Source organism: Phacochoerus africanus, chromosome 15, assembly GCF_016906955.1.
Source record: "Phacochoerus africanus isolate WHEZ1 chromosome 15, ROS_Pafr_v1, whole genome shotgun sequence".
Taxonomy (NCBI): domain Eukaryota; kingdom Metazoa; phylum Chordata; class Mammalia; order Artiodactyla; family Suidae; genus Phacochoerus; species Phacochoerus africanus.
Window position 1 is genome coordinate 109,618,596 of NC_062558.1, and position 23,098 is coordinate 109,641,693.

The following is a 23,098-nucleotide window of genomic DNA, read 5'->3' on the forward strand; positions in this document are numbered from 1 at the left end:
CAAACACTTCACACCAGGACCTCAGTGACTAGGAAAAACAGTCATTAAAAACTCACCAAAAGGATAGGAAGTTCATTATACCAGCCCGCCTATGTTTGTATATGTTTAAAATTCTTCAATATAATTTTTTCCAAAAACCAATGTTTTAATGATATTAGAAAACATAAATTCTCAGTCTGGATTTGGGGTCAGAGGGAGAGGTGGGGGCAGGGACTGAGAAGGTATTTGAGGAGTAGACCAAGTCCATGTAGGATCTTGGGGAAATGACTCACTTCCCTAAGGCCTTACAGTCCTAAACCCCCAAACCAAAATGCTCTCTCTTCTCGTTCTTCTTCCCCTTAGGGTGGTGATGGCTAAAGAAGAGAATTCTGACTCCAGTTAATTATAAACACCCCAATGCTCACATGCATCCATCTCATGCCTTTTCCTACAAGGAGCACCTATTCCAGGCTTGCATCTAATTTGTTTTTGTTTGTTTGTTTGTTTTGGTCTTTTTGTCTTTATAGGGCCGCACTCACGGCATATGGAGCTTCCCAGGCTAGGGGTCTAATCCGAGCTGTAGCTGCTGGCCTATACCACAGCCACAGCAATGTGGGAGCCGAGCCATGTCTGCGACCCACACCACAGCTCATGGCAACGCCAGATCCTTAACCCACCGAGCGAGGCCAGGGATCGAACCGTGTCCTCAAGGATGCTAGCCATGACGGGAACTCCTTGCATCTGATTTGAATGGTAACTGGTTAATTTCCATATGTACTTAGTCCTTGCGTCTACCCTCTTTGGTGGTGTCTTTTTTGGAACACGAGATCCCAGAAGATAGATTCCACATCTTGAACTCACTTCCAAGAAGCCTGGAACCTCACTGTGCAGGGAACCAAGCAGATCCCTGTTCTTGGAGGTGCAGCCACCGTGCCTGCTCTTGCCCTTCACCCAGTCCCCGGCTGTCACTGGGCTGCAGGTCACAGGGCTGGGTCTCTCGGTCCAGTTTTTTTTTTTTTAATAATGATTTGTATTATTTCTATTATATTATTATTATTTTTTAATAATGATTTTTATTTATTATTATTCTATTATTTTTATTATTTTCTATTATTACAGGGTTGTGTCAGTTTTCTACTGTACAGCAAAGTGACCCAGTCACACCCACACACCCACACACACATATATACACATTGTTTTTCTCACATTATCCTCCACCACAAGTGACTAGATTTAGTTCCCAGTGCTATACGGCAGAATCTCACTGCTTACCCATTACAAATGCAATAGTTTTCTCTGTCCAGTTTTTCAGTCAACACTCCAGGCAAAAGAAGGGAAGAGAAGCTGGGAGCATCCGAAGCAGCTTTCCCAAACAAGACCGCGAGGGGTAGATCACAGCCAGATGCCTAAGAGAAGTTTCTGATCCACAGAAAACAGGACACTCTGCATCAGTAAGAAACACTCAGAACCATTTTTCAAAACTAGCAGCTGGAAAGGAATTAATGCAGATCACTATTTAGTGCACACACAGACTCATTCCAGGCTCAAAGAGCTTCACAGTCATTATTAAAGAACACATTTCAGAATAATATTATTAGGCTATTGATTGTTGTTTGTTTCGATGTTTAATTCAGTAACAGCTCCGGTTGCAGAGAGCTTTAAATGAAACGGATGTTCTGAAGACCTGCACAAATGTTCCAATTTTCCACTGGCTTTCTTTCACAAGAGCTTTGGCAGTGCTGTGGCGGACCAGGGGCCCCTGGTGCCGCCACAAGGATCTTACAGGCAGGGAACTCAGGGGCCCGCCTGCTGAACAAGCCTCTGTGGTCTCTCCGAACAGAAAATAGAAAAGGCGGAGAGTTCCACATGATTCCAAACAACATCCGCTCCCTCTGTCACCACGCATTAAATGATCCAGGACCGAAATTCAATACACACCTCGGCCACTCTTGCGGAACGGTACCCGCACATCTCAGCGGCATCAACATCCCAGGAGGAATTGAAAAGCATTAAAAAGAAAAAAAAAACCTCTCCTCTGAACATACGGAGATAAAGAGCGAGACCACACCGAGAAGCCCTCCTGGGACAACAGGACTGAAGGTTCCAAAGGTAGGGCTGGCCCACACTGCAGCATCATCTCCTTCTTACCTCTGAAGCTGGTGGGTCAGCAGGACCCCAAGGGTGCACAGAAAAATCCAGGGATAAGCAAACCGGGAAGCCAGACTTAGAGGTGGCCCGGCCCTAGTGTTCCAGGGGCCCAGTTGTCACCATCTCCTGTCCTTCCACTCCTAAAACCTTGCCTAGAAACTGCCCCCTCCCACCATCCCAAGTTAGTGCCTGCACCTTCGTGTTTTCATGGGCTCCTCTTTTACCTGGACCAGTGCTTCTCCAAGAGTGGTCTCCTGACCAGCAGCAGCAGCATCACCTGGGAGCTGGTGAAAAACACACGTTTCTCAGACCCCAAACCCAGACCTCTTGCTTTAGAAACTCTGAGGATGAAAGCCAGCGACATGTGTTCTTAAAAAGGCCTCCTGGTGACTCGAATGCCCGTTCAAGTTTGAGAACCACTGTCTCGGACGGCCGCAGCAGTCTCTAATGATCTCCTGTCTTCAATCCATCCCTCACCTGGCCACCATCACCGCCTTCTTTGACACAGACTAGCAGGGCCAGCAGGGCCTGGCACACAGTAGGTGCACAATAAATCTTTATTGGCTGACTGGATGAAATATGCTCTCTGCTTTTAAAACCTTGATGGCTCCTCATGGCCCATACAAAATAGCCTAGAAACGCCACGGGAAGGTAGACTCATATCTGTTTGTTATTTCCCGTTAGTACTGTTTTTTATTAGTTATCATTTGTGGAACAATCCACTGGCAGTTTGGCAAATATCTTATCTTATGACATTTATTCTCGCTTTCTTTCTTTCTTTTTTTTCATTTTCGGCCACCCCGTGGCATATGGAGTTCCCAGGCCAGGGCTCAGATCCGAGCCAGAGTCACTACCTAAGCTGTAGCCGCGGCAACGCCGGATCCTTAACCCATTGTGTCAGGCCGGGGATCGAACCCGTGTCCCAGTGCTCCCAAGACACTGCTAATCCCACTGCACCACAGTGGGAACTTTGACATTAATTCTTTTAACCTGTCAACCCTGAGAGGCAGAGGCAGGTAGATGCCCTTAAGACATGAGGGAATTGGGGCTCAGTTACATCTCCTGATGTAACTTGCCTAAGAACATTCAGACACCAAGTGATGAGTTGGAGATCATTCCAGGTTTGTTTGCCCCTAGGGCACATTCCTTAAATGCCTTTCAAAATCAGGGACTTCCCATCATAGCGCAGGGAAATGAATCCGACTAGGAACCATGAGGTTGTGGGTTCGATCCCTGGCCTTGATCAGGGGGTTAAGGATCTGGCGTTGCCATGAGCTGTGGTGTAGTTGGCAGACACTGCTTGGATCTGGCACTGCTGTGGCTCTGGCGTAGGCCGGCGGATACAGCTCTGATTAGACTCCTAGCCTGGGAACCTCCATATGCCGTGGATGTGGCCCGAAAAAGACAAAAGACAAAAAAAAAAATGCCTTTCAAAATCGGACCTCAAGGACATTTTACTATCTTCTCACCTACAGGAGCTCTCAGGCTTTGGCTTGTGCTGTAAGCCTCTGTGAAGTCTTACCTGACCCTCTTTCAAGACAGAATGAACTATTTGCTAATGATGCTAATGATTATGCTGGGTGGCTTATGGGCACCTGAGGACTCTTTGATGAGTATTTTCATTCTCTCTCTCTTTTTTTAAATTTATACTTTTGCACACCTGCGGCATATGGAAGTTCCTGGGCCGGAGTCGAATCGGAGCTGTAACTATGGCCTATGCCATAATCACAGCCACGTCATATCCGAGCTACATCTGTGACCTACACGGCAGTTTGCAGCAACCCCAGATCCTTAACTCACTGAGCAAGGCCGGGGATCAAACCCTCATGCTCATGGGTACTAGTCAGGTTCTTAACCAGCAGAGCCACTAGTTCTTAACTAGTCAGGAACTCCCAATGAGTATTTCCTAAAGTGTTGTCTTTAGAGCACCTGCATCAGTCACCTGGGGAGCACATGAGAAATGCAGAGTCCCAGGCCATGACCCGCCCTCCTCTTGCCCCACACTTCTAGCCCAGTGGGCTTGGAGTGGGGTCTGGAAACCCCTCCTTCCTAAGCACCCGATTCACAGAATGGTCATCTGCACACTGATGTTCGAGGCCCCTGGAGTGTGAACCCATCTTGCCCACACGGATCCCCCTGCAGCAAGTGCACAGAGCGGCCGCTTCACAGGCTGTCAGAGAATGAACAAGTGAGGTCTTTTCTCTTGAAAGGATTGAGGTGGGGTGGGGTGTCCCATAAAACACTCATAGGAGAAAAGAAGCCACAGCAGAGACAAGCTTTCCAGATGTGGCACCAGCTGCTGGCACATAAGAAACAAGCCCGGGTGTGAAAAGACGACACATGTTTCAAGCCACAGAAACTTGACGTATCGACTCTGGCAAGGCTTGCCAACCACGCGGTGCTGATAATGTTATTAACGCCGAATGTATTTGCCTGACCTTATCAGGCCTTATAAAGAAGGCAGGAGTCTAATTAAGTTCAGATGCCGGCACCTCTAACTTCTTTCTCCAGAGCTACTGAGCCTGTCATTTACCCTGATGTTCCTGAAATGATTGGTCTTTAAAACTAAAGGAAGTTGGTCATTAGCATGTGTAAGGCGCTTGTCGTGATTTGTGGGAAGACCAATCTGGCGCTCGGAGATGCAGGGTATCTCATCCTTCTTGGCGTCACACCAGCCCAGCTGCTAGGAGACTCGGCCTTATCGCCCCATCGCACTCTCCACCGGGCTTTGGCCTCCATCTCCTTCTATTCAACGTGCACACACATGAATGAGAAGGGGACACTGATGGGCCTGCTGATCAAATGGGCAGATGACACAGAGCTGGGGAGGAAGCCAGGACCCAAAAGGGACCTGTGAGTCGGGAGTGATTTACTGGCACTGGCAGGTCTTATACTTGGATTCTCTCCATCTTCGAAACAAATATTAAATGGTAACTTAAAATAATAGCAAATGCATATACAGTTGTGTGTGCCAGAAACCATTCAAAGCGCCTTTACACATAATTATTGCGCTTAATCTTCAAACACCATCCAAGGGAGGTTCTAATGTTCTTGTTTTAAAGATGAGGAAACTGAAGCAGGAGCAGTTAAGTAACTTGACCAGGGGATTTTCAGCATTATTGGACTGACCTTCCTTCTTTAGTTTCACCCTAAGCGGGTGCTTAGGAAAAAAAGAAATCTCCCCTTTCTTTATAGCTGCAAGTGAACTTGAATATTCCCATTGGTGGAGCAACCACTACATCCAAAAGCACCCCCCCTCTCATTTGGGGGGTAAGCTTCAACTTTGCAGAAAGTTTTTCCTTATGTTGATTCTAGTAAAGCTGTTTTGAAAAAAAAAATTGAGTAGTTGAGATATGAATACAAGGTGGAAGCCCCCCAAAATACAAGTTGTTGACGTCACTGTGGGTCATAATAATAGAGATACAGTGTACAGACTGAAGGAGGTGGTGGAGCCCTGCTCTTCCCTGGGCTGGGCAGCCACGCTCAGAGTGCCATGTTCAGTTCCAGGCAAGTCAATGAATGAACTCGGGAGGCAGCTGTCAAACTGAGCTGTCTGAAGGATGGTGATCTGGTCAGTGAGAGAAGCTGAAACCAGTACTCAGAGGATTTGATGCAGGAGACAGAGATAACAGACGTGGAGATGAGAAGGTAGATGGGGCAGGGGGAGAGGTGAGTCTGATGGCTGTGCTGAAGAGTGGATTCAGGCCAAGGACAGAGCCAAGGTGAGTAGAAAGGCAGGAAATGATGATTTTTTTTTTTTTCTTTTTAGGGCTGCACCTGTGGCATGGAAGTTCCCAGGCTAGGGGTCGAATTGGAGCTGTAGCTGCCGACCTCCGCCACAGCCACAGCAACTTGGGATCCGAGCCAGGTCTGCGACCTACACTGTAGCTCACGGCAACGCCACTGAGTGTGGCCAGCTTAACCCACTGAGTGAGGCCAGGGATCAAACCTACATCCTCATGGATGCTAGTTGGATTCGTTAATCTTTGAGCCATGATGGGAACACCTGATTTTTTTTTTTTTTAAGTTTTCAGTTTAGGATTTTTTTTTTTGAATTTCAGATAAACAATGAATAATTTTTTGGTCTAAGTATGGAACAAACTTCTCTGAAGTTTATTTTTTTAAATTTTTTATTAAAGTTGATTTACAATGTTCTGTCAATTTCTGCTGTACAGCAAAGTGACCCAGTCAAACATATATATTCTTTTTCTCACATTATCCTTCATCATGTTCCATCATAAGTGACTCGATATGCTAGTCACTTGTGCTATACAGCAGGATCTCATTGCTTATCCACTCCAAATGCAATAGTTTACAACTACTAACCCCAGACTCCCAGTCCATCCCACTCCGTCACCCCTTGGCAACTGCAAGTCTGTTCTCCAAGTCCACGAGTTTCTTCTTTTCTGTATATAGGTTAATTTGTGCCAAATATTAGATTCCAGATATAAGTGATATGATATGGTATTTGTCATTTTCTTTCTGACTTACTTCACTTAGTAGAAGAGTCTCTAGTTCCATCCATGTTGCTGCAAACGACATTATTTTGTTCTTTTTATGGCTAAGTAGTATTCCATTGTGTATACATACCACTTCTTCTTAATCCATTCATCTGTCGATGGACATTTAGGTTGTTTCCATGTCTTGCTATTGTGAACAGTGCTGCCATGAACACAGGAGTGCATGTTATCTTTTTCAATGAAAGAGTGGGATTGGTGGGTTATATGGTAGTTCTATATTTAGTTTTCTGAGGAACCTCCATACTGTTTTCCATAGTGGTTGTACCAGTCTACATTCCCACCAAGTGGGGATAGTTTCAGATTCACAGAAAAACTGCATCTATACACAGAGTTCCCATATATCCTATACCTGGTTTCCTGTACCATTAACATCCTATATTAGTTTGTTACATTTGTCTCAAGTAATGACCCTATATTGCCACATTATCAACTAAAGTCCACACTTTTTTGGATTTCCTTAGTTTTGATGCTAAGGTCCCTTCTCCATTCCAGATCCCATCCACGATACCACAATACAGTTTGTCATACCTCCTTAGGCTCCTCTTGGCTGTGACGCTTCCTCACTTTCCTTAGTTTTGATGATCTGGACTCTTTCAGGGGGTGCTGGTCAGGTATTTTGTTAACTGGGATTTTCCTGATGTTTTCCTCATCGTTAGACTGAGGTTACGGGTTTTTGGAAGAAGGACCACAGAGGTAAAGGGCCATTTCCATCCCATCATATCCAGGGTACATACTGTCAACAGGACTCACTCCCGTAGATGCTGACCTTGACCGCCTGGCTACCCTAGTGTGTGTCAGCTTTCTCCACTGTGAGGTTACTCTTCCACTTCTTTGATACATCACTCTCTTTGGAAAGAAGTCCCACCCTTAAGGAGTAGTTGGGCCTGGGCCTTCTCAGCCCTGATGGGTGGGGCTGGATTTTTCCAAAAGGGCCACCTCAAGAGGAGTTCATGCTGATGGTTATTCCTGAGACCTTTGCCTCCAGTGTCCTTCCCCCACAGCGAGCCACAGCCACTCCCTGTTTTCCCAGGAGATCTTCCAAGAACCTCAAGCAGGTCTGCCCCAGATTCCTATGGAGTCTCTGCTTTGCCCCAGGACCCTGTGCACATGAAAGCCTGTATGCACTTTTCAAGAGTAGAGTCTCTGTTTCCCCCAGTCCCATGGAGCTCCTGCACACAAGCCCTGCTGGCCCTCAAGGCCAAGTGCTCTGGGGGCTCCTCCTCCCAATGCCAGATCCCCAGGCATGGGAACCTAACATGGGACTCAGAACTCTCCCTCCCTTGGGTGAATCTCTGCGATATAGTTACTTTACAGTCTGTGGGCTGACTGCCTGGAGGGTATGGGGTTGCTTATATCGCTTAACTGTCCCTCTTATCGTCTCGATGTGGCCTCCTCTTTGTCTTCTAGAGTAGGATAGTAGGATATCTTTTTTTGATAGTTTCCAGTCTATTTTGTGGAGGGTTGTTCAGCAGTTGCTTGTAATTTTGTTGCTTTTATGGGATAAAGGTGAGCTCCAGCCCTTCTGCTCCGCCACCTTGATCCCATCTTCTCTGTCCAATCACTTGTCCACACTTAGGGAGCAGGAAGTTTTGCTCCACCTCCTTGAGGATGGAGTATCTATATAAATTGTTTGGAATTCTTCTGCGAGGAGATTTGTCTATTCTTCCTCATTTACGCATGTGCTTAGTCATTTATTTATATCAATATGGATTCATTGGTATTTATTTTATACCTTGGGTTATCATCCAACACGTCTTTGTGTGGTGGCTCAAATTGCTCCAGCTTTGGCCACTGGGAGCCCTTTCGGTTGGTTCCTGACCTCTCTGACACAGTCATTACTGTGGATTTTGACCACTTCCTTACATTCTAGCACTACCAGATGCTCCAGGTTCGTTTTGTATATTTCCCGCCCTAGTCCTAGAATCAGCTATTCCTCCAGAAAGCCCTGGTTCCTTTTATTGAAGAATGCTTTTAGAAACAAAGACCTGGGGACTAGGTGTGCTCATTGCCACTGAATTGTCCATCACTTTAGGCCCGCAGATGACAGAGCACGGAAGTATACTAACACACGTACACACACATATCTATAAATATTGCTAAAAGTAACCGTCTGTATCTATGTTAAGCTAAACATGAGGTCACACTGATGTCTCTAACGCTAATCCATTGCCCATATGAATCACTCTATCCTAGGGGAGGCTGATCTTTAAGCAGCAAGAGCAAAAAACACTCTGTGAGGTGATGCATGTGTTACCTAACCCTACTGTGGTAATCATTTCAATATATATATGTATCAAACCATCTCATTGCATACCTTAAAACTATACAAAGTTATATGTCAGTTATATCTCAGTAACGTTGAGGGGGATAATACCATGAAAAACCATTTTGCAAAGTTGGAGCTGGTTGCTTATGGAGATGCACTGAGTGCTCTGTCACTGAGAATATTTCAGCAGATGGGGCAGCTACAAGGAGAGGGGAGATCTGGTGGGTGGAATTGGAAAAACCAGTTCAACTTGACTATGGTCAAGGTCCCTTCTAGCCCTATGGTTGTTGAAATAGTTGTTCCATATAAAGAAAGAGTCTATATGGCTTCCCCAAAAGACTCCTCACCCTCTAGCTTTCAGCAGTCTAAGAGATAGGCAAGGAGAAAGAGCTGACATTTAGGAGAAATAAAGGAAGTGCTATTCAACAGGTAGGAAATTTGCAGCATTTGTAATCCAAAGAAGAGAAAACAGGCTTAAAATATAAATGAAATTCAAAAGGTTTTAAATTCACAGAAGACAGAGCCAGAATGGTTTATGAAAGGGGAGCGATGCTGGCTTGTGGGTGAGACACATGCCAAGGGATTGACATCTAAGGAGTTAATCCTGATGTTCCTTTAAGAGTCCTGGGAGTGCACAGTCAGAGGGACAATTCTCTGGTTTACCCAGAGTCTAGTCAGGGGAACTGCGGCAGCCCAGAGTCCAAAAGAAGGAGACAAGGAGCTGACCATCCTGAACACATAGAGAGGGCTAGGCTTCTCAGGCGGGTGATGCCACCTCAGCTTTAGGATGCGTTAGAAACAGAACGGCCACCCCGCTGCAGGAAAAAGGAACCCTCCTCAACTAGCAGTTCTTCCTTCCTGCTAGAGCCCTGTCCAAAAAGATGGTAAAAAAAAAAAAAAAAAAAAGCTCCTGGAGGAAAGAGAAGAAGGGCTCTGCCAAGGCGGGAGGGTCCTATCATCCAATATCTTGAGCCAGTACATTTGAATGGGTGGAGAGATTAATTTTTAAAGTAATCTCTTAGGTGATGCTGATCTTGGAATTTCTCAACATTTAATCAATGCTGGTGGCCTTAATACTGGGACAGTCCTAGTTTGTTTGTTTGTTTAATTTTTTCATTATAGCTGGTTTACAGTGTTCTGTCGACTTTCTACTGTACAGCATGGTGGCCCGATTACACATACACGTATAGATTCTTTTTTCTCACATTATCATGCTCTATCACAACTGACCAGACATAGGTCCCAGCGCTATACAGCAGGATCTCATTGCCAATCCATTCCAAAGGCAAGAGTCTGCATCTATTAACCCCAAGTTCCCCATTCATCCCAGTCCCAGTCTTATTCTGGGTATTAGGTATTTGGGTGTTATTGCAAAAGTGCCCTGGTTTGGGTGATAAATTTTTGGTCATTATTATCATTATTTTTTAACTTTTTAGGGCCACACCCACGGCACATGGAGGTTCCCAGGCTGGGGTAGAATCGGAGCTGTAGCCGCCAGCCTACGCCACAGCCACAGCAACGTGGGATCTGAGCCTCGTCTGTGACCCACATCACAGCTCATGGCAATGCAAGATCCTTAACCCACTGAGCAAGGCCAGGGATTGAACCCGACACCTCATGGTTCCTAGTCCGACTTGTTTCCACTGCACCACGACGGGAACTCCTCATTCTTCTTCATATGGGTACATTCCTGAGTCACACAGGAAAGACTCATGAATCTGTAAGGCATCCTTTTGGCCAAGCAATTCCATCCCAGCTCCAATCTGAGAGCATATTTGCTCTTGAACGGCCCTCTATTGGGAATGGGGAGAGGTTTGTGTTGGGGCAGAGGAGGGGTCTAGAATCTCCTGGGGTCAGGAGTGTGGGGCCCAGGGAAAAAGAGATAGATAAAGCTCCCCAGGTGTTTTGAGGCTCCTCCCCTTCCCCAGCCCCTGAGAATCACTGCTTTAAAGAAGGTGCTGGCAGATATGAAGACCAGCCTCCCTTCGGACCCCTTTGGACTCCCTTTCTCCTCCTTTCTTTCCCTCAAGCCTGCATTTTCCCCGTGTCAATATCAAAGGGCTGCCAATGTGCTTTGCCTTGTTGATGATGGCTCTCAAGATTAAAGAGTTAGCTGATCTTCGGTCAAAAGTAACCATGGAAATCTGAGACATTCACCATTGCCTGCTGAGGACCTCTGATGGGAAGCTCTCCGACTCCCTCCTGGCTCAGGAGAGACGGGATAAACCACGGGGCGACCCTGCAGAGCCACTGATCTGAAATACAGATCTGATCATGTCTTCGCCCCTGTGCCTGCCTGCTCCCAGCCTGGTAACCCTCGGGGTGCCAAAACCATGCTGCAGGGTGCAAATCTCTACTGATGCTGGAGGAAGCCGGCTCAGTCCTGGGGCTTCCCCCTCCCTCCCATCCATTTCCCACTCCTCGGTGACCTCACACAGTTATCAGGGCTTTAAATACCATCTAAACGCTGACAACTCCCAAATTTATCTCTCTCCAAATAGGACCTCTTCCCTGAACTCCAGACTCATATATCCAACTGCCTACTCGACATTGCTCTTGAATGTTTAATAGACATTTCAAATGTAACTTGTCAAAAAACGGAGCTCCCGATCGGCACCCCCAGATCCACTCCTGCTGTTTTTCCTTTCTCAACCTGCTGACTTCCAGGTGCTCAGGCCCAAAGCTTCAAGTCTTACTTGACTCCTCTCACATCCTCCATCTAGTTCAGCAGCAAATCTTATTGCCTCCACCTTCAATGTATCCAGTGTCTGGTTAATTTCTCCTAGGTCTCCTGCGGAACTCTGGTCTAAGCCCAGCCACCTTTCAGCTGGATTCCTCTAAGACCCCCTCAACACTTGTGTCAGCTTTCCTCCTTTTCTTCCTTCCGTCTATTCTCATGTGGAAACGGAACTGCCCTTTAAAGTGCAAGTCATAGCACCTCACCCCTCTGCCAAAAATTCATCTCCTAATCGCCACCTTCTCACGCAGGAAAAGTTCAGTGGAGCAAGCAGCCCGCAGCGCCAACGTGATCTGCTGCTCTGGACACGTCCAGACCTGATTTCTCACCCTCCCTCCCTTCCTCGCTTTGAGCCTCAGGGCCTTTGCACTGGCAGAACCCTTTGCCTGATGACCACAGGGCCTCCTCCCTCTCCGCCCACAGGGCTGGTCTCAGACTCCTCTGTGAGGCTCCCCGGACACCCAAGCCCCAACACTGTACTTCTCTTTCCCAATTGACAGTTTCTCCTCAACACTTACACCATCTAACATATCACGCGCTTTGCTCATTATCTTGTTTAATGTCTTCCTCACTAGGATGTCAATTCCATAAGGGCAGGGATTTTGTCGGATGGTTCACAGCAGTATTTCCAACACAAGAAGGGAGTGCCCGACACAAGAAGGGAGGCACGCCAAGAATACAGGTGATCGAGGGAATCATTACTCTGTAAGCAGCACATACAACGTAGTAAGTGAAACGCTACATCTTTAATAGAAAAATGATCAGAGGATACCGGAAGACAATTTACAAAGAGGGAATACATTTGACTAACGAATGTATAAGAAAAAGTTCACTTTCAGTAGGAATGCTCAAAGAAATGCATATGAAAAAAATGATGTATTGTCTTCCTGGTAGCAAAGTAATAAAATTAAGTCAAAAAAATAGTATCCAACCCTGACATGCATGCCTATACATTGATAGAGTATAGATTTGTATAAAGTTTTTGGAAAGTGATTTTGCATATATATTAACTTTTTTTTCATGTCTTTCGATTGATGACTAAGAATATTTTCTAGAGAAAGCGTCTAAAATCCAGATAAAAGTTTATGCACACTGACGGATGAATGGATAAACGAAATGTGGTACAGACAATGGAATATTGTTCAGCCTGAAAAAGGAAGGAAATTCTGACACATGCTACAACATGGATGGGCCTCGAAGACATTATGCTGAGTGAAATAAGCCACTCATGAAAGGACAAAGATTGCATGATTTCTTCTTAGACGAAGCACCCAAAGCAGTCAAATTCAAAAAGAGAGAAAGGAGAATGGTGATTGCCAGGGGCTCAGGGAGGAGAATAGAGTGTTATTGTCTGTTAGGTGCATAGGTTTTTTTTGTTTTGTTTTGCTTTTGTCTTTTTAGGGCCGCACCTGTGGCATATGGAGGTTCCCAGGCTAGGGGTTGAATCGGAGCTGTAGCTGCCGGCCTACGCCACAGCCACAGCAACACGGGATCCAAGCCACGTCTGTGACCTACACCACAGCTCACGGCAATGCTGGATCCTTAACCCACTGAGCAAGGCCAGGGATCAAACCTGCAACCTCATGGTTGTTAGTCGGATTCGTTTCCACTGTGCCACGATGGGAACTCCTAGGTGCAGAGTTTTAGTTTGACAGGATGAAAAGCGTTCTGTAGCTGGTCGGGGGTGAAGGCAGCACCACAGCGTGCATGGCCAATGTCACTGAACTGTACACATCAAAAAAGTGAAGATGCTAAGTTTTATGTTATGTGCATTTACTGCAATTAGAAAAAAAAGCTACTGAATTTTTCTAAGTACTGAATAGAAAAAAAAAAGGACCAAACAGTTTATTTATATCTCTTGGAGAGATAGGAAATGTCCCACATGTGTGTCATAGAAAGTTTTATTATTCATCATCAATGTTGAGTTTGGTGTGTATACATTTATCTCCAAGAAAAATATTAAAATCAGAAGGCAACATTGAAGAACTGTGTACAGTAGTAGAAATCAACATAATACCTCGTGATAGGAAAATACTTGTCTAAAATGTGTAATACCCATGCCCTGGAATATGATGCAGCCGTTAAAAATCATTTTTACAGATATGTTTAGAACCCGAAAGAACTCTTGTGGTATCACTCTGAGTCAAGAAGCAGGCTACCAAATTTGAAATATGGCAAGAACTTCAGTTTGAAAAAAAAAACTAGCCTTATTTATTGATTCCCAGGCACAGGTTCTCCACCCCCGCATCCGCCCCATTTTAATCTATCTGAACCAGGATGTATCTCCCTCCTCCAGAAAGGAAGCACTGCCTGAGGGTATCTGCACGGAAAGTAACACTGTGCTCCCCAGTGATAGAGTCTTACATTAAACGAGACACAGTGTATGGGAAGAGGACGAAAAGTAATGTGCCAACATGTTCACAGTAATTGTGTGTATGTTTCTTTATAATTTTTTCCACATTTTCAAGAAATTTAATAATGAGCTTGTATTACTTTTAGACTCGGAAGGGGGGGGGGAAAGTATGTTAAAAATATCTCTTCCGTGACTGCTCTTTGCCTGACAGGATAAAGCGCAAACCCCTCAGCCCCGGTGCCCTCTGGCTTCTGCCTGCCTTTCACTGATACCTCCTTCCCATCTCCGCACAAGCTCCGGGCACCAACGCATTATTCCTGGATCTCCAAACACGGCGTGGTCTTTCATGCCTCCGTCTCTATGCGAAAGCTCTTCTTCCTGCCTGAAGTGCCCTCCGTAGCCCCCTCTTCTGCCTGGTGAGTTCCTATTTATTTTCCAATGACCCATCTCAAAACTCCCGTCTTCTGAAGGCCTCCTGTTGACTCCCCTCCAAGACAAAAAAAAAAAAAAAAAGTTTCCGTCTCGGCGTTTCCAAAGCACTTGCTGCTTCTTGCTGCTCTGGCCCGAGACTTTGAAGAGGGTATCCACACTTACTGCCTGCAGCCCCCTCTTGCCCACAAGCCACAGCTTGAGAATCTGACTCCCTCTCCTCTTCCCACCAGAACAACCTGCTGAGGTCTAATGTGAGTTCGAATTCGAATGAGCACGTCTCAGTCCTGTTTTCCGAGCTCCCCGAGGCACCTCGTGGGCACTACTTCCTCCAGCCCAAATCCTTATGGCCGGAGGCTTCAGTGACATCTCACTTTTCTAGAATGTTCTCCGCCCCGGAACTTCTCCTTCCTGACCACTGTCACTGCATCTTCTTTTTGGCTGGTCATTGAGATGCCAGTGTTCCCAGCCTCCCTTCTCTGACCCATGGCTCCTACTTAGAGGTCCAGAAAGTCTGCAGACCGGCCCTTGGAGGTTCATGCACCTCCCAAAACAGCAGGGGGAATTCTGCGATGGTGACAGCGAGCACATTTCATCTGGGACACAGCCACAGCCTTCTTTGTCTCGCAAAAGGAAAAAGGGTTACAAATGATTGCCCTATGCGTTCTCCAGTGACCTCATCTACTTTTGATTTGAAGATAAAATACCACTTATATTTTTATCTCCCCTCACAGAACTTCTGAACGATGGGCACTGCGTGCTGCGAGCGGGAGATATTTTTGCATGGGGAGGAGGCGTTTCTCCGAAATCACAACTCAGCCTGCTCTGCCTACACACACGAGGAGGAGGGGATGGAGTCTCAGCGACTCCCAGGAAGGGCTTGTGTCTGTCTGTGTGTAGCAGGGAGGGTTGAGGAGGGTGAGGAGCTGCCATGAAACGGTGACCCCAGAGGAGGGACCGGCCAGGCATCCCCCTGGATGTGTAACAGGCAGACTAACTTTGTGGTGCCTTTCCTCTAATCGCAAGCCCGAAGGCTGGCGGTTCACCACCCGTTACCACTCAAGCAGCAAGGTCATCTGCTTCCAACTCAGAAAAATATCAGAGACAACACTGCTTAGGGCATTCAAATAGAAGCCTTTCTCCAGGACTGGCAAGTTGGCCTCCTTCAACACTTCACAATTTCCTTAAAATAAAGAAAAAAAAATTTTAATCTAGAAGGGGAGAAATAGCTTTGGTTGGAAACTGTCTCCAGGGCTGTTTAACTCTCAAAGATAAAAAATGGATTTCATCTCTAACTCTGGGATGTCTCCCCGGCACCTCCTGCACCCTAGTCCTGCACCTTAGCCAGCTTCACCTCTGCCCCTCCTCTCAGGGTCACCCCCCCCCACCCCGCGTGTGCCGGGGAGGGGTGGGCTCCGGACTGCCTCCCCTTCGGGATCAGGGAGGACCAGCTTGGATCCTAAGGCCAGCATTTATGCTCCTTGCTCAGAGGTAGGAAAAAAGACCCTTTTCTTCTGCTTGATATATTTAGTAACGACCTTAAAGAGTCTGCGAGGCTGAATGAATTGGTGCATCTCACTGCATTGGAAGCAGCTGCCACAGCGCAGACAGGAGGAGGGAGAGATTGGAGGGAAGAGGGGAAGGCGGGCGGGAGGGAGCTGTTCAGAGAGAGGGAGCAGGAGGCTGGGGAGGGGAGAGAGGGAGAACGTGGAGAGAGAGGCAGGGAGGAAGCCAAGAGGATGCTCAGGCAGCGAAGAGATGGGCTGGAGTGCAAGCCGCTGGCTGTCTCCTGCGGGACTGGCCTGGGATGGATTCCTGGGTGACTCTGGAGGGTCAGCGCGGGGAGGGGTGGCAGTGGGGGTTGGCAGTGGCCTGAGCCTCCATTAAATCTGGCTAAATGGCAGCACTTAAGAGCCTGGTGAAGGAATCCAATTTGCTCACAAGGAAGGGCTACAAATTTATATGTCGGCATTTAATACCAAATGCTCCTGGACCAATCCTGGGGTGGACAGGGACCTGGGGCCTGGCTCGCTGATTTGGCTGGCCCTCACCCTCCAATCCGAGATTGCAGGGTGGGGAGGAGAGCAGCTCCTCTTCCAACCTACCTCCTGGATGGGAGGTTCAAAAGACTTGAGACCCCCCCAGCTCCTGAGTACTGAGATGTTGGCTTTGCTGGGGGAGGGGTAGAGGATGCAGGGGTGAGCGTGGGGGGGCTGGCAGCCCTCTTTCTCCTGTTCAGAGGAGAAGTAGCTGAAAGATTCAGCATTACTTGGCATCAAGGCGGAGAAAGAGGATTAACCCTGTCGGTACTTTGGCCCTGGGTCAGGACAGCCTTCTTCCTTAAGGACATGGAGTTGTTGTCAGGTGGTACCATTTCTGTTCAACCTGCCAGCCGCATAGCCTTTGGAGAGTGCTAATGGGCTTTTTGTGCAGAAGACAAAAAGATGCCCCTTCCTCCAGGCCAGCACGGCCTCCCACTTGGGGCAGGGCTGGGGGGACTCCTGAGATGCTACCTTCTCCTCTGCATCAGGAGCCTCCCCCATGGGAGAGGAGGACTGCCTGGCAGGGATTGTTCCTGGGCTTGTCCAGTGAGGAACCAGCTGCTGTCTCTTGGGGACCATGAACAGCCCCAAGCCGTGAGGCCATGGAAGACAGAGGAATCGTCTCCCTAGGGGGGTATTCCCTCTCCCCCAACCACATCTGACATCTTAGGACCCTAAAGGGACCATGGACACAGAGTTCAAAGCCCCAGAGGAAGAGAGACAGGCTGAGCTGGCCTCTGAGGACTGGAAGGAGTCCACAAGGCAGGGGAGCAGCCAGTCCGGAGCGCCCATCCTCGGCTTTCTCCAGCTCTGAAAGGCAGCCTGCAGCAGCCCGCTCTCCTCAGGGGCCCCGCTGATTAGGTGGCCCAAAAGCCCACAGTGAGGGAGTAAACAAACATCTTCAGAAGGTCCTCAGTGCTTGCTCTGCTTCTAACAAAGCTCAACAGAGCTGATTAGTGATTTTTAAAACGAGGGTGACAAAAAAGAAAACCAAATGTCTTGTACACAGAGGCAATAGAGTTTCACAGGCACCAGCCTGGCTGCTGGCTCCTGGCTGCCTGGGTTCAAATCCCAGCTCCCCCTGGACCAGTGACTGGCCTGGCACAGGCTACTTGAGGGAGATGATAACATAGGTACCCACCTCACGGGGTTAATGAGATGATCAAATGAGCTAACAGAGTAACCACTTTGAACAGGGTCTGATACATGCTAAGAGCTTAGTACACAGTAAATACTGATCATTTCATTCAAAATGCTCATCCCAGGTTGAAATTCCAAGTATCCAAAGGGCAAACCAGATCCACTGCCACACCTCCCACGAAATTTTTCCCGACTTCTCCAGTCAGAATTAATCCCTCTCCCACCAGCTCCCAGCCACACTGTATTTCTGCTACGACTTCCCAGTTTGCCACATTTTATTTTGTATGCCAGATACTTGTGGCTGTATCTAAGGGCTCAATGGTGACAGATCACAATCTTCCTGACAACAGAGGCTGTTCCTTTTACATCTTTGTTTCTTCTGAAGTCATTAGCAAGGTTCCTGCACACAGCTCAATAAGTATTTGCTGAATTGAATAAAATGTAGACAAATACAGGTCAGCGAAGTCATTTTTGTTAATTTAGGTGCACGGATCATTTCAGCGAAAGGTGCCAAGTAGATAAATCCCTGAGCAACTCAAGAATCTTTGCTGGACCTTCAGGATGTCAAAGGCAAAGTGGGAAGATGCACAAGCATATCCATGCAGTTGGTATTCCCTGGCAGTTTACTGCCACTTTACTGTTGGGTTTGCCTGGAATTTATGGCTAAGTTCTTCTTCTTCTTTTTTTTTTTTTTTTGTCTTTTTAGGGTCGAACCTGTGGCATGTGGAAGTTCCCAGGCAAGGGGTTGAATCAGAGCTACAGCTGCCAGCCTACACCACACAGCCATAGCAATGCAGGATCCGAGCTGCATCTGTGACCTACACCACAGCTCACGGCAACTCCAGATCCTTTTAACGCACTGAGTGAGGCCAGGGATTGAACCTGCATCCTCATGGATACTAGTTGAGTTCGTTACTGTTGAGCCACAATGGAAACTTGTAGGTAAGTTCTAAACATCTGGGCCAGGTGGGCCCCTGACTGTTAAGAGGGACCCAGGGAACAGATAAAGGGCCTTCCACTCAGGCATCTTTTGTCCAGGTTCTAGAAGTCCTTTGGCAAGCTGCTTGGTGTGACAGGAGCTGAATCACGATGTCTGGAATACTATGGTTGGGAGGACAGCAGAGTTCCAGGAACAGTGTCTGGCACATGAAGGAAACGGGAGCAAGGCTTAGGAGTTGTAATTTCACCTCCGCGGTTTCTTGCAGCAGAGCGCTGTGAAAGGTCCCCCAGATCACAGCTTGTCAGTTTCCTCCCTCTCTGTGATGGTGGCTAATGCCATGATGTTCTTGCTGTTAAAAAGAAAGCCTGCTATTTACAATCTCTGCTAATTTTTCACTAGGATAATCTTTTTTTTTTTTTGTCTTTTTTCCATTTCTAGGGCTGCTCCTGCGGCATATGGAGGTTCCCAGGCTGGGGGTCCAATTGGAGCTGTAGCTGCCGACCTACACCAGAGCCACAGCAACACAGGATCCGAGCCGCGTCTGCAACCTACACCACAGCTCACGGCAATGCCAGATCCTCAACCCACTGAGCAAGGCCAGGGATCGAACCCACAACCTCATGGTTCCTAGTCAGATTCGTTAACCACTGAGTCACAATGGGAACTCCTTTTTTTTTTTTTTTGTACTGGAATAATCTTAATGGTGACTCTCCAGGGTCCCAATCCATATTTGAGACTGGAGAAGCCTGGGGAGAAACATTAGCTCCAAGGCCCCGAGAGAAGCAAGATCTGGTTATCAAGGCAACCAGAGAGCTAGAAGGCAGCTATGCCATCCTTGGAAACCTTACCAAGAAGAGAAATGGCGGCTTCGTGGCATCGGGTTTTGCTATCAAAACTGAAAACCTAAAATAACTCAAGAGGTTGCCTATCGGAATTGATGAGCACCTCGTGAGTGTAAATCAGAGTGGCAGGGAGCCAATACGCTGTGGTCATCAGTATGGATGGCCTGACCCGGAGGCTGCGCCTAAGACAAAGGAAGGATTTCACACCAGCCAGGACTTCAGGCCGGCCTTTCTGGTGCCCCTGACAGGGCGGGGTCCCCACAGCCTCTTCCTGGGTGATACATCAGTGCCAGAGGACTGAAACCTCTGATACTGGACCCCTGGGTATCTCGGGGGGAGGTCAATTGCAAGGACGTAGTCCTTCTGATCAAAGAGCCATATTACAAAATAACGGCCTTGGGCTGACATCACCTGGGAGCCTGTCAGACCTGCAGAAGCTCAGGCCCACCCCAGGCCCACCGAGTGAGAATCCGTGTTTAACAAGGTACCAGTGGTGTGTGTCCCCATGGAAGTGTCATGGCTCCATTTCTTACTCCCCTGTCGCCTTGGGAGTGACCCTTTACCTTCCTCCACCTCAGGTTTTCATACAAACAAATGGGGACCTACACGCTTTTCTGCTACATCACACAGCTGTTCGGAGGCTCCCAGAGGAGTGGATAGGAAGAACTTGCTAGTGCTAGGAAACTCAAGTGGCCATTGCACACCTCTCAGCCTTGGCTTGTTTTTCTGTTTTTTACATGCACCAAGCTTTTCCTGAATTTTTTGCACAAACTATTCCTTCTGCAACTATTCCTTCTGCTGGGACCCTTGGAGGTATTGCTTCCTCTGGGCCCTCATTACTCTTAAGAACCCAGTTGCAACATTCTTTCTTTTTTCTTTTCTTTTCTTTTTTTTTTTTTTTTGGTCTTTTTGTATTTTTCTAGGGCTGCACTCACAGCATAGGGAGGTTCCCAGGCTAGGGGTCCAATCGGAGCTGTAGCCGCCGGCCTACGCCACAGCCACAGCCACAGCCACATGGGAGCCGACCTACACCACAGCTCATGGCAACGCCGGATCCTTAACCCACTGAGCGAGGCCAGAGATCGAATCTACAACCTCATGGTTCTAGTTGGATTCTTTAACTACTGAGCCACGACGGGAACTCCTGATTGCAACATTCTTGATATGGGAGCTCTTCCATCTGGTCCTTGAAGGACTACCTCATTTTGTCATTCAAGTCTCAGCTTAGATGTCCTCCCTTCAGATTTGCTGGCTTCACAGCATTTACCACTTGCTGAAATTACCTGGGGGTTTTCTTTTGGGAGGTAGGTTTGCTGGTTCCCTATAAGAGCTCCATGAAGGTAAGACTCTGGTCTGACTTGGCTACTGTTCTTCCAGGTATCAGAACACTGCCTGGTATTGAGGAGGCCTTACATACGTTTGATGGAATGAAGTGATGAATGAACACTTGTGTCTGTGATGTGATGTGTGGGTGTGACGGCAGGGATGGGGCTGGTCCTTGACTTCTCTGTTTGGATGCTTGGTAGTGCCTCCTGCAAACGTCATGGTCAAAGGGTCTAAGACTCAACTGAAAGCTCCCTCAGAGAAATTCTTCCTCCAGAGCAGTTTTGTGCTGGCCAGGAAACGGGCTTGGGCCATCCTCGTGCTCATATGGTGTGTGAGTTCAGTGACCGCCAAAATGCCAGAGCAGTGGTCTGCAGAGGGTGGTCTCTCGACCAGCAGCATCAGCCCCTCCCTGGACCAAGTGCAGCAGAAACTAAGGAGACAGGGTCCTGCCATCTGTTTAATAACAAGCCCCCTCTGTGATGGTGATACTCGCTGAAGTTTGCGAACCACTAGAGCAAAGAAGCAAGAGAATCCCCCTTTTTGTCCAAGCTCAGGCCTGTGAAGCAGCTCCAGGGTTTGAGATGCTGGTGTTCAATCAGGAGTTGGGGAGTGAATGGACAAAAGAATGATGTCACACCCTGCTGGATCTTTGCTTTTCTTCAGTCAGCCTTTACATGACATCCTCTGATTGTGGGGCTGCAAGTGAGAGACAGTTGGTCGGCACCGAGCGATACCTCTTTTACCAGTGTTTTTTTAGAGTGAGTCAGGCTGATTTAATTTTAATCAGCCGAGGCAGCAGAGTGGTGGTTCTCAGCCCTGACTGCACTTTAGAATCACCTGGAGTGCTTTAAGATACTGATGCCTGAATCCCACCCCGTCACATTAAATCAGAATGTCTCAGGGTGGAGCTGGGCACCAGGATTTTTTGAAAAGCTCCCCACATGATTCTAACTTGCAGCCAGATCTGAAAACCGTCACAGCACCATCCATATCAGCTCTCCCAAGCTTTCCTAATGAGAAGAATCACCAGGGCCACTTGTGAAAACTACCACTTTCCAGGCTCCTCCCCCAGACCACCCTGTCAGAGATGCTCCAAGGCCCTCTGGCTCTCAGAGGGTTAACAAACACTCTGGGTGATTCTTCTAAGCAACCTTGGGACACTCTGGTCACATGGCCTGCGTGAGCTCCAGGGCTGAATTCTAGCTTTGCAACTTAAATAGACCTCAGAAAAATGTTTTTCTCTTTAAATTTTTTTTAAAATCATAGTTGATTTACAATGTTCTGTTAACTTCTGCTGTACAAAGTGATACAGCAATCCAACAGCATGTAATATAGACAAAACTTGCATTCAAAAAGATACACCCACCCCTATGTTCATTGCAGCACTTTTCACAATAGCCAAGACATGGAAACAACCTAGATGTCCGTGGATAGATGAATGGATTAAGAAGATGTGGTATATATACACAGTGGAATATTACTCAGCCATAAAAAGAACAAAATAATGCCATATGCAGCAACATGGATGGAACTAGAGACTCTCATACTAAGTGAAGTAAGTCAGAAAGAGAAAGACAAATACCATATGATATCACCTATATCTGGAATCTAATATATGGCACAAATGAACCTCTCTATAGAAAAGTTTTTTAAATCTCTGTTTCCTCATCTTTAAAACGGGGATGGGGTGTGGTGGGGATAACAGTATCCATCTCAGAGGACTGCCAAGGAGAACACGAGAAGATCATGTCGAGACTCAACACAATGCCAGGCACACAGCAGGTGCTCAGTGAATGCCCCCCACCCTCCAGTAAGGTGGGTTTGGAGAAGCTGTATCTAGAAATGCACTCGCTTACATGGCACTTATGGGTAAATGTTTAAAGGTTCCACCTCCTCTTTAAAATCAGTGACTATGTGTACCATTTGCTTCTAAGCCTCTTGAACCTCCAATACTACATACTACACTCCAAGAGTTCCATTCTTGCCGACTGAGGAGGGATTTGAATTCACCATGAGTAGTGTCTGAGCAAGTCCTGGGATTCACTTCCACAAAACATCACAATTGCATTCTTGAGAAAAATGACAGGACAGAGGGAGTGACCAAGTGTCGTATAAACAAATCAGGTTGGAGCCGGAAGACACCACGCCTTGGATTGTGAAGTCTAACCCCCTCAGGCCATGGCTGGGAGGTAGAGGCTTTTCATTTCCAGTATACTCACACCCACTCAAAAGGTGAGAGACTGAGGCGTTCATAAACCAGGGCAGAGGCGCCAATAAATTTGGCACAAAGAAGAGATGGAAAAATGACCCCATGAAAGTGTCTAGCATTCCTCCAACATTTTATAACATTTGTAGTTTTCTTTTCTTTTTTTCAGG

At 47.2% G+C, this 23,098-nt stretch overlaps 1 protein-coding gene across 2 annotated transcripts in view; it reads right to left on the reverse strand.

The window, feature by feature from the left end:
- CRTAC1 (cartilage acidic protein 1) overlaps positions 1 to 23,098 on the reverse strand; it is a 153,880-nt gene that overhangs the window by 82,356 nt on the left and 48,426 nt on the right. The gene's annotated exons all lie outside the window — the stretch shown is intronic.